Genomic DNA, 12,065 nt, shown 5'->3' on the forward strand with positions numbered 1-12,065 from the left:
CATCACTAATACTTTCTGGATCTTCCCCTGTACGGATGAAACGATATATTCTGTCTAGATCTTCCTTCATATCTGGTAGGGTAACTAGATACTCGGCCACATTTCTTACGCGTAATGAATATAAAACCATATCATCTTCGCCTGGGACTGGGTCATAGCAGCATTCGGCAAGGGATTTTCTTATTTCTGCAACAGACAGTCTGGGCGTACGTTGTGACGCTTGCATATGTAATTCGGCTGCCGTTAAACGCTTATGTGGCGGCGGGGTTCGAGGAGGACCTCCTCCTGCGGCCCCTAGACTAGAATCATCAACTGATGCTTTTCGTCCTGGCAGGGTGGGAAATTGGAATGCGGGCTGGACTTGTATGGCGGGCTGGACCGGGGGGACCGTAGCAGGTGCTGCAAAGGGTGCCCCGGTGTCTGGAGGAACGGGAAGTGCCTGATTTACAGGGACTGGTGGAGCGGGAACAGGATTTGCATATTCTGGGACTGTGTCGTCCAAATAGGACGAGATGAAAATATCAGCTGCGGTTGGTTTGTGACGTAACTTGATCGGAACTAGTGGTGGCGGAAAATTACTGGATGCCTCCGGGGTCGCTTTTGGCAAGCCCTCGGCAAGAAGAGGATACATACCCTTAATGAGGGCATTCCTCTGTCTGTCTGACTGTTCGGCTTTGACTTGTTCACCTATCTCGATTAGTTCTTTTTCTTGTGCTCGTTCCGAGGATTCTCTACTTAATTCTGACTTTCTGATTTCTTTTTCGGTTCTTTTATGAGCTTCTTTACGCCATAGCTCGATGGCATCTTTCTGTGATTGTCTGGCTTTCTTTTTCCATAATGCCTCTTCTACTCGCATGATGCACTCGGCATCCCATGTACCCGATACGGGCCATCTATACTTTTCTTCTAACTGTTTTGTATACTCTACCCATAAATCTAGATATAGTATGGCACTTATGCCATGCTTCTGATACATAAAATGACCTGGACTGTCCCTAGGCGGGACTGGAACTGCTTCCTCTAACAAACCCTTTCTAGTTTTTAACTGACGTAATTTTGAAAACAAGGGCATGACTGGACTGTAATCTAGACACAATACAATACACAATGAACACGATACTTATTCCCCATTCATACCACGACATTAAAATACATGAAAAACATTTAGAAATAACAGTTCGAACAGAATACTACCTGGAATACGGAACACAGAATATATGACTTTATATGAATTTTCTCGAGAACAGAACTGACTGGAACAGAAACTAGATGCACTGCTGAAACAGTACGAAACTTACCGGTCTCATAAAGAGACACGTCAGGACCCGCATCCACCGAAGTGGACACTTCGTTTGTGTGTCTGGGTACCACCAACCCACGGACCAGAGTCAATTAGATTGACCCTGTCTAGATACTACCCCAGTAATGGTACTCACCGGGCAGCAAGAACGGAAGGCCTCGGACTGGACTGGACTGCTTCGACGACGGACAACGAACTTCGGACTTAAGTTACGGGTGGACCTCCGGATACCTCGGACCTTGGACTCTTGGCTTGGGCTCTGGTCGGGACTCGCCGCATTCCTCCACCGCCTCGTCTGGATGCTGGACCGCCTCCTCCGTCTCCTCCGTGGGCCTGAGGGATACTTGAAGCAGAAATATCTGCACGTGCACGGTATGGTTCCGTCACGGCTGCAGAGGGTCAGGGGGCCGGCGTGGCTTCACCGGCGCGTGGGGAAAGGGCAAGTCCCTATTCGGGCGCCATTATGTGGTAAATAAATAAATAATACCCTATTTTTGAATGTATAAATGAATAACAGATAGCTCAATAAATAAGAGTCAAGATTCGAGGTAGTAGGAGTTTCGCAGGTTTATTACAGCATAAAGGACAGGAACAGGACAACCTGCATAGGAATAGGATGGCAGGGCCCAGCAGCTGCCGGGGCTGGATCTGGGATGAGCGCGCTAGCATTTAATAACAATACACAAGCATATATAGTAAAACAGTTGCATTACAGTACATATGATAGGCGGAGCAGTGGGTGGAGCAAAGGGTGTGACGCGTAGCAGTCGCGAAAGATAAGGGTGAAAGTGGGTGTAACAGGGCGTATACATAGACATGTGATGCAAACGTAACAGAATATGTCATGAATGGGGCGGAAACCATGGAGGGGGCTACCTAAGGAGCCGGGACCTCTAACCTGGTGGTGCGCGCAAACTGGCAATGACGTATCACTAGGAGAAACTGGGGGCTATGAACTCTGTGCTAGGAGCAGAGACTGAAGTCTGGAGAGTCAGGGCGACATGTACCTAAGCAGTATCTAGTATCTGATGTTTAGAGAACATGTTGATATAAACTAGAAGTCAGGAGGGGAAAGGCTAACTTGATTCTAAGACTGGACCATGCATTATTCTACATGTAGTGCGTGATGAAGAATACGAAATGACCATTAAATACAGTATTTCTCTTACATGGAGCCGGAAAGGCTAGACAATGACGGAAACTATTGATGCAGTTCAGTAGCTTAGGAATGCAGAGAAGGAGGACTGAACTGATAACTGAAACTATAACATACTCTTGGCAGACTCAGAGGCAGAGCCAGGCTGAACCGGGCACTGCGAGGCAGGAAGTAAGTGAAGGGTCGAGGATACAGGTGGGGGCTGTATCGCTCCTCAGCGAGGCTTCAGGAGACAGGAGCTGAATCTGGTGTCCAGGCCCTTTTGAGGCCTAGAAACGGGGATTTTACAATTAAATAACGTGCACACTGAGAGACGTGGCAACGTAGCTTTACATAGGCCTGATATTCGTAGTATTCACGAGGACTGGAAACTGACATACTAGAGGTGGACACAACTATAATTGCGTCTTGAATCGAACATAGGGAATACATATGCATATTAATCATGCACACATAACATATGATGGATGACACGTAGGGACACAGAACATGGCAGAATTTACTTTTCCACAATGCAGTGCTAAGGATGCATAGATGCCCGTGACGGATACGGTGCATGACCACCTTTGGTTTTTCCTGTTGGGAGCCCAAGTACCTGTTGGAGGGAAATGTGGTGGTAGAAGAGCCCCTCAGACAGATTTGTAGCTTGTTGCATTGCTGAGAGCTTGGGGGACACACACTGTAGGAAGGAAGGGCCAGGCACTTCAGTGTATTTCAAAAGGGATTCTTTGATTCTAAAGAGGGGTCACTGGTCAATGGGTCCTGGACACATCTTAGTAAGGAAAGGGGGCTGATATGATAATTTTAAAACGTGGGGTTCAAGGAATTGTAACCCTTTGATAAAAGGCCTTTGATAAACATATCACTGATTATTACAACAGGTGTGCTCCTCTAGTCACTCCCATGGCCTGTATTTGGGGCTATCAAGTATGGCGACACTCCTGCTGTGATAGATGGCTGTCTGGAGGAAGAGCACAACAGAGGAGTGAGAAATCTCAGGAACACTAACTTCAAAGATGGAGACACGGAATAACATTTGTGTCTGGAAATTAATTATAAAAAGGGAAGCTTGACACTCCCAAAAACTAAAGCTGTACATCAACGTGGAGAAGCTCAACACAAGTTCTGGCGGTTGTGACTATGTATGGGGGCTGATAGTCTGTCAGTCTCCAATGTTAGTGTTAGTTCATGTCACACATCCCTGTGTGCCATGCATATAAACCACTGCCCTGGCATAGGTAAGCCACACCTCTAGCTGGGTGCACTATTCCAGTGATGAGGTTAAAGCTGCATCAAACCTGTACCCCTACTGTGCATAGACATTGTGAGTGCAGTAATGCCACAAAGATTGTATGGTCTGGGAGTTGGTCATTACGAACTCCACAGTTCCATTATGGCTTTACTGAAAACAGGGAAGTTTGGCATCAAACTTCTCAGCACATTAAACCCACACTGGTACCAGTGTGGGAGTTCATGAAAAATGCACTCAAAGGGCATCTTAAAGATGGCCCCTGAAAACGACCTAACTCTAGCGTCCGGGCTGAGTGGCTGCTCGCCAGCTGCCACCACCAGACAGGTTTTTGGACCCTTGGATCGAGAGCCTACTGCTCTCGGGGTCCTGAAACAAATCAATTCCTGCAACAAGGTGCCAAGCCTCCTCCCCAGGTGCAGGGTCCATGAAGGGGAAGCTTCAAATGCTTGCCGCCTTTGTGAGCTACCCAAACCACTGGAGGGTGGCATACTAGGGGGTGTACCCAGCGCAAGGAAGGGGCATATTGGTCCCAACATGTACCTACCTGTAATGCCCCAACATTTAGTATTTAGGGGCAACCCTGAACCTTGTCTCCTCAGACCAGAACCAATAAGAAGAAAGAAGAAGATGGACCGAACAGCTGTGCGGAGAGACAAAGAGGAGGACACCAACTTACTTGGCCCCAGACCTACTGCCCTGTCCTGACCTCAGACTCCTCCAGCAAAACCTCGGTATGTCCTGCAGCCAGCAGCCCTCAAGAACACTGAGGACCTGCCCTGCCTTCGCAAACCAAAGACTTTATCTCCTGTGAGCACCAGACTTGCTGGAGACCAACCAACACTGACTCCAGCCGACTCCGTGAGTCTCCCACAACTCAGCACCCGGCGCCCTGTGTCCAAACCCGAGTGGCCCTACACCCCAAGGAGCCCCCCCCGGTGAGCCTAGCCTGTGTTAAAGTGGCCCCTGAACCAACACAACCTTCTAACCTGAGCCTGCAGCCATTATCTGGGACGTCCCCTCCAACCACAACCTGAGGCGACACCTAGACTGTCTCTCTGACTTAAGTGGTCGAAAGAGCCCAATTGAGAATGCCCGACCGACTCCGTCTGCAAGCACTTGTGGTCACAAGGCTTTAACTCCCAAAGACCCTATTCACCGAAACCGTCGCTGACCGCCTTCTAGGAATCTCCAATCGAGTCTGCTGCTTGGACCAAAACCGAAGATCTTCACTGAGAAACCTTGGGATCCCTGACGACAACATCCTGCACCTGGCCGCCTCTGAGCTGCTGGCGGTATTATTCTTGTGCTGGCCATTGGACCCTTCAGTGCTGACCTCTGCACCAGGAGCCTTTTGTGTTTCATCAACCTTGTCCACAGTCCCCAAACCAATAACCTTGCTTAGCCCGTTGGCTAGCATGTGGTCCCTGTACTCTGCATATAGTTGCCTCTGTGCCACTGGTGCTGCGAACCCGAGTGTCCATCTGACCGAGTCCTACTCATAGACTGTAACCTAATTTTTGTTCTTTCAGTTGCTTTTTGTACAAGTGATTTATCTGTAAACAAAACCATGTACATATATTTACATTCAACTGTATTGTCTACAAAGTATCATTTCACCTAACTGTACCAGGCCTGGCTTGGTTCTAGGAAATACATTTGACTTAATAATATTTTTATACAAAACAAATTGGTCAGAGTTCAGTCAATGAGTGTGAGAAATCATTTCTTGCCTAAGTATGTACAACAAATGCTTAGCACTATCCTTGGATAAGGCCTTACTGCTTGCCCACACTACCACAAATAGAGAGCAAGGTATCTCTCCATGATCAGGCTCTAGGTATTAACACCTGGCTTACCTCATGTTGTGATGATCTGGTCCCTTGGAGATCTATTCGATGTAGGCGTCCACATGATGCGCACAGATGGTTCTCTCCCTCCCTGCAAACTAAGAAACTTCAGCTTAGACGGGCAGAGCGCAAGTGGCGCCAATGCTACGATCCATCTGATAAAATCATCTACTCTGCTATTCTCAGGGAATATAAAAAAGACATCCTCGCCGCAAAAACACAATACTTTTCTGCACTGATTCTATCCTCTCCCAAAAAATCTAAGGAGATCTTCTCTATTATTAACAGCCTGTCCAAACTCGACTGAGTGACTGCTAAACCGCACCCGTCCCAGGACTTGTGTGACTCTCTTCAAGACTATTTCTTCACCAAAATTTCCACAATTAAACTCCATATATCCTCTCCTTCCCCCTCTTTTGATCCTCCTCTGCCCCCCTAGCACTCATTCTTTCTTTATTTATTTATTTTCTTATATAGCACAGGACTCGACCCCCAAAGGGGTATCTCCGTGCTTATGCTCTTACCAAGGAACCCTAATCATGATCATGGACTGTGAGGGGGTCAATGTGTTGATAACTTAGCAGGCAGGAAATAAATACGTTTTTAAAGTCTTTTTAAAAGACTGAAAGTTAGTGTTTAATTTCAGAGTTGGGGGGAGTGAATTCCATAAAGTGGGGCCTTTGTGGGATCACAGGCACAAATATGGTGACAATCACATAGAGATGCTGCAACATGCACCTCCAGACAACAAATGGCATCAGATTTCACACGAAACATAGAGACCAGGTCAGCCTTGGAGCCTTTCTCGCACTTCCCGCCCATTTCGACGGAGAACTTTCTCAGTTTGGTAAATGCCACGAAATCTGGCTCCCCCACTGACAGTTGTCCATCACACATTCTTCGGGACATTCTCCCACTTTGTTCCGATCTACCTCTGGCCCTCCACAATGAATCTTTGGCTTTGGGTGTCGTCCCTAATCTCTTCAAGTCAGCTAAGATTGTTCCTGTCCTGAAGAAGGCTGGGGCTGACCCTACTGTCCTTTCTAACTTCCGTCCCATTTCCTTGCTTCCATTTTTGGGCAAAGTGTTGGAGAGACATGTCACCCATTGTCTGAGTTCTTTCATCGAGGATTCCAATTATTTGGATCCCTTTCAGGCTGGTGTTCGCCCCTCCCACTCTACAGAATCAGTTATCCTCTCGGTCTTGGATGACCTGAGAGTGAGTGCTGATCATGGATCGGCACAGGCCCTGGTATTGTTAGATCTATAGGCCGCTTTTGATACTGTTGACCATCTTCTTTTGGTCGACCTTGTCAGATGTGCTGGTGTTTCGCTTTGTTCGCCCTAAGTGTGGCAGGGTATGCTCAGACGTGAGTCCCTTGCTCACTTGGCCACTGGATTCAAGATAGCCTGGCTGATGAGGATTATGAACCCGAAACCGGTCCCAGGATGCTTGTTTCCGGTCCATGGAAGACATGGCTTGGCAGTTCGAGCTGTACTGTTCCCATGAGGCACAGGGTCACACTGATTTGCATATAGCCATGTCTGAAATGGGGTGGCTGAGGGGGCTAAAGAATGGTGGTGGATTAAACCCAGATCAGTTGACTGGGGGTGAGTGTTTGATTTGCTCAAACGCTCCGTCCATCATCCCTTTTTGTTTCGCTTTGTTCGCCCTAAGTGTGGCAGGGTATGCTCAGACGTGAGTCCCTTGCTCACTTGGCCACTGGATTCAAGATAGCCTGGCTGATGAGGATTATGAATCCGAAACCGGTCCCAGGATGCTTGTTTCCGGTCCATGGAAGACATGGCTTGGCAGTTCGGGCTGTACTGTTCCCATGATTATTTACAACAAGGGGTGGTGATGGACAGAGTCTCTGAATTAAGCAGAATACTCTCACCCAGTCAAGAGATCAGGGCTAGATCCAACTCCGTTTTTTAGCTCATTGCACCATCCCAGTTTCAGAACCTGGCTGTATGCAAATTAGTCTGTCCCTGGCCCAGTGCATCATGGGAACAGGGCAGACCAGACTACAAAAGCCAATTCTTACACTGGGAAGGAAACAAGCTTCCGGGGACCGGTTTCTGGCATTTCAGCCGTCTTCGGCCCGGCTTGCTTGAATCCTGATGGTGCAATGAGCAAGGGACTCACATCTGAGTATACCCTTCCACGCTTAGGGTGGACAAAATTATTTACAACAAGGGGTGGTGATGGACAGAGTCTCTGAATTAAGCAGAATACTCTCACCCAGTCAAGAGATCAGGGCTAGATCCAACACCGTTTTTTAGCTCATTGCACCATCCCAGTTTCAGAACCTGGCTGTATGCAAATTAGTCTGTCCCTGGCCCAGTGCATCATGGGAACAGGGCAGACCAGACTACAAAAGCCAATTCTTACACTGGGAAGGAAACAAGCTTCCGGGGACCGGTTTCTGGCATTTCAGCCGTCTTCGGCCCGGCTTGCTTGAATCCTGATGGTGCAATGAGCAAGGGACTCACATCTGAGTATACCCTTCCACGCTTAGGGTGGACAAAATTATTTACAACAAGGGGTGGTGATGGACAGAGTCTCTGAATTAAGCAGAATACTCTCACCCAGTCAAGAGATCAGGGCTAAATAACGGTGATGGATCAAGCCCTGATCTTTGGACTGGGTAAGAGTGGTCTGCTTAATTCAGACACTCTGTTCATCACCACCCCCTTTTCTGAATCGTTTTTGGCCACGATAGGTGTGGCAGGGTATACTCAGACATGAGTCCCTTGCTCACTGCTCCATCAGGATTCAAGCAAGCCGGGCCGACGAGGCTGAAATGCCAGAAACCGGTCCCCGGTAGCATGTCTCCTTTCTGGTGAAGAATTGGCTTGGTAGTTTGGTCTGCCCTGTTCCCATGATGCACTGGGCCAGAGACAGACTAATTTGCATATAGCCAGGTTCTGAGCCGGGATGGGGCAGTGAGCTAAATAACGGTGATGGATCAAGCCCTGATCTTTGGACTGGGTAAGAGTGGTCTGCTTAATTCAGACACTCTGTTCATCACCACCCCCTTTTCTGAATTGTACTGTTCCCATGAGGCACAGGGTCAGACTGATTTGCATATAACCATGTCTGAAATGGGGTGGTTGAGTGGGCTAAAGAATGGTGGTGGATTAAACCCAGATCAGTTGACTGGGGGTGAGTGTTTGATTTGCTCAAACGCTCCGTCCATCATCCCCTTTCGTTTCGCCTTGGTATTTCGAATGTGGCCTTGAGCTGGGTCTCCTCCTTTTTGGAGAATCACCAACAGGCGGTCCAGCTCTCTTCCTTTTCCTCCACTCCCCGAGTGGTAACCTGTTCTGTCCCCCAAGGCTCTGCCCTTTCCCCCCTCTTATTTAACCTTTATATTTTTCCTTTACTTTTTGCTTTGCATCTCCGGGAGGTCACAGTGTTTAATTACGCTGATGACCTTCAACTTATATTTCCTCTTTCCTCTTCCACTGACTCTGTGGCTCTCTTCCAGAATACTATGATTTTTATCCAGGATTGGATGAGCACGAACCATCTGAAGTTAAATCCTGACAAAACGGAGTTAGTCCTGATCGGAGGCTCACCCAATCCCTGGTGTTCTAAGTTCTGGCCTTCCTGTCTCAGACCAGCCCCTCTTGTGGCTAAATCTGTGAAAACTTTGGGTATTAAAATCAGTGCTGACCTTTCTATGCACACCCATATAAGCATTATTGTCTCCTCCTGTTTTGCATGTCTTCGTACTATCCGGAAGGTCTCTCGGTTTTTCACGATCGAGGCTCTTAAGTCTATTCTTCTTGCCCTTGTTATCTCTCGGGTTGATTATGCCAATTCTCTCTATATTGGCATTCCCATTTATGAATTACGCCGACTACAGCTTATTCAAAATCAGGCTGCTAGGCTGATCCATAGTCGGACTAGATTCCACCATGCCCATAGATGCCAATTTAAACTTGGGTGCCTCATTTTTAAACCATTGGCGGGCTTGGCTCCCCAATATGTAGCATCCAGGCTTTTAACCTACACTCCTTCTAGGAATCTACGGTCTTCCTCTAAGAATTTCCTGGTTGTCCTACGGTTTGTCAGGAAAAACATGCGGGTTCGAGTTTTTCTTTTTTGGCCCCCAGGTTTTGGAATGCCCTCCCCGTTAATCTTCGATTCTCTCAATCATACCCAGAGTTCCGCAAAGGCTTGAAGACCTGGTTATTCACCAGAGCGTTTGAGATCTAACTGCTGTCTGTTGAAACCGTTTAGCGCCATGAAACCTTTTTGGTAAACGTGCGCTTTATAAATCCCCCCAACTTCAACGTACTGTCTACTTTAATCTCTGCCTACCTTTGGGGATCCACTGGACTCTGTGCACACTATAAATCACTTTGGTATAGTATATAGGGTAGTTTTAGGTTTTAGGGAAAGGGTAGTTTTAGGGCTTGGGGGGGGGGGTGGTCAAGTTGTTTATAGGGCAGTGGCCAGGGAAGGTTTTAGTTAGAGTTATGTTTTAGGGATGAGGTTAGCTTTTAGGGCTTGGAGGGGCCACGTTATGTATAGGGCAGGGGCCAGGGTTTTAGGGCTCAGGGAGGGGGGGTTGGGGTATCTTTAGGATTTAGGGGTGGGGTAGCTTTTAGGACTCAGGAGGGCAGTGGGCTGTTTATAGGTCAGAGGTCAGTGTTTTGATGATCAGGGTATAGGGGCTGGGGTGTAATATTTACCACACATCCCTTTACCAATCATACCTTTTCCACAAAATTGCATGGTAAAGGCATACATGGTGAAGGCATGCATGGTAAATGAATGTGTTGTTCAGGTGCATTCGTTGTTTTGTGCTGCATTGTAGAAGCATGCGTGGTTTAGTCATGCATGCCTCTGTCATGCAACCCAAGAGGGATGCATCACACACTACCGTCATAGCAGTGGAGGAAGCAGTGGTACAATTTTTATAGTGAGCAATCTAGTGATATGGGCCATGGTAGTGGGGCATACAAACCCACTTATAGATGTACATATACTGTGTGCTTACTTCAAACTAGGACTTCATAAGGAAACATGTGTGGCCAGCTCATGCATGTGGAAGTGTACTGTGTTGGTATGTGCATGAGCCTGTTAGTGCTACCATACATTGGACATTGCATTTAGGTGTGAGTGCACCATGCTGGTATGTGTTTGAGCATGTGAGAGCTACAGAACATGAAGCCAGAGTGTGCTGGTCTGTGTGCATTATGCTTGGATGTGCATGTGCCCACTGGTGGTACTGCATTTGGAGGGCTACACAGGCATCATCTGCATGCAGTGCTAAGGATGCATAGATGCCCGTGACGGATACAGTGCATGACCACCTTTGGTTTTTCCTGTTGGGAGCCCAAGTACCTGTTGGAGGGAAATGTGGTGGTAGAAGAGCCCCTCAGACAGATTTGTAGCTTGTTGCATTGCTGAGAGCTTGGGGGACACACACTGTAGGAAGGAAGGGCCAGGCACTTCAGTGTATTTCAAAAGGGATTCTTTGATTCTAAAGAGGGGTCACTGGTCAATGGGTCCTGGACACATCTTAGTAAGGAAAGGGGGCTGATATGATAATTTTAAAACGTGGGGTTCAAGGAATTTTAACCCTTTGATAAAAGGCCTTTGATAAACATATCACTGATTATTACAACAGGTGTGCTCCTCTAGTCACTCCCATGGCCTGTATTTGGGGCTATCAAGTATGGCGACACTCCGGCTGTGATAGATGGCTGTCTGGAGGAAGAGCACAACAGATGAGTGAGAAATCTCAGGAACACTAACTTCAAAGATGGAGACACGGAATAACATTTGTGTCTGGAAATGAATTATAAAAAGGGAAGCTTGACACTCCCAAAAACTAAAGCTGTACATCAACGTGGAGAAGCTCAACACAAGTTCTGGCGGTTGTGACTATGTATGGGGGCTGATAGTCTGTCAGTCTCCAATGTTAGATGAGGGAACATCACTCAAGAGGATCAAGAACAGTTGCCCGAAACCTGGAGTACCAGCTTCTGCCTGACAAGAGACCAGAGGACCATGGGGCAGATTTACAAGCTCTGTGCGTCACCAGTGCGTCACTTTTCGTGATGCACCAGCGACACATTTTAGTGCCCCATATTTAAAAGGACAGGAAAAGCCATCCTGCGTGACTTCCTGTCTTTGTAACTACGACCCCTTTACACGCAATACTTTGTGTGAAATGGGCATTCCATGGGTGTTGCTGTGGGTGTTCCCACGCAACACCCATGTAACCTGAAACTTTCCAGATTTACAAGGAATCGTAAACCTGGAAATGCAATAGAATGCGATTCCACCCCATGGGTGGCATAGCGAGACGCAACAAGGAGAAATATTTTCATTTCTCCTTGATTTTTCCTCTTTTAATACGTGCTGCATTCTACAGCATGCATTGAAAGAGGAAAATGCCTGTAGTGATTGTTTTTGTGCAGGAAGGTGCCCCTTCCTGCACAAAAACAGTCTCCCTATGATGCAGGCACCCTTGCACCATGGTGCAA

This window comes from Lissotriton helveticus, chromosome 1_1 (assembly GCF_964261635.1).
Source record: "Lissotriton helveticus chromosome 1_1, aLisHel1.1, whole genome shotgun sequence".
Classification (NCBI taxonomy): Eukaryota; Metazoa; Chordata; class Amphibia; order Caudata; family Salamandridae; genus Lissotriton; species Lissotriton helveticus.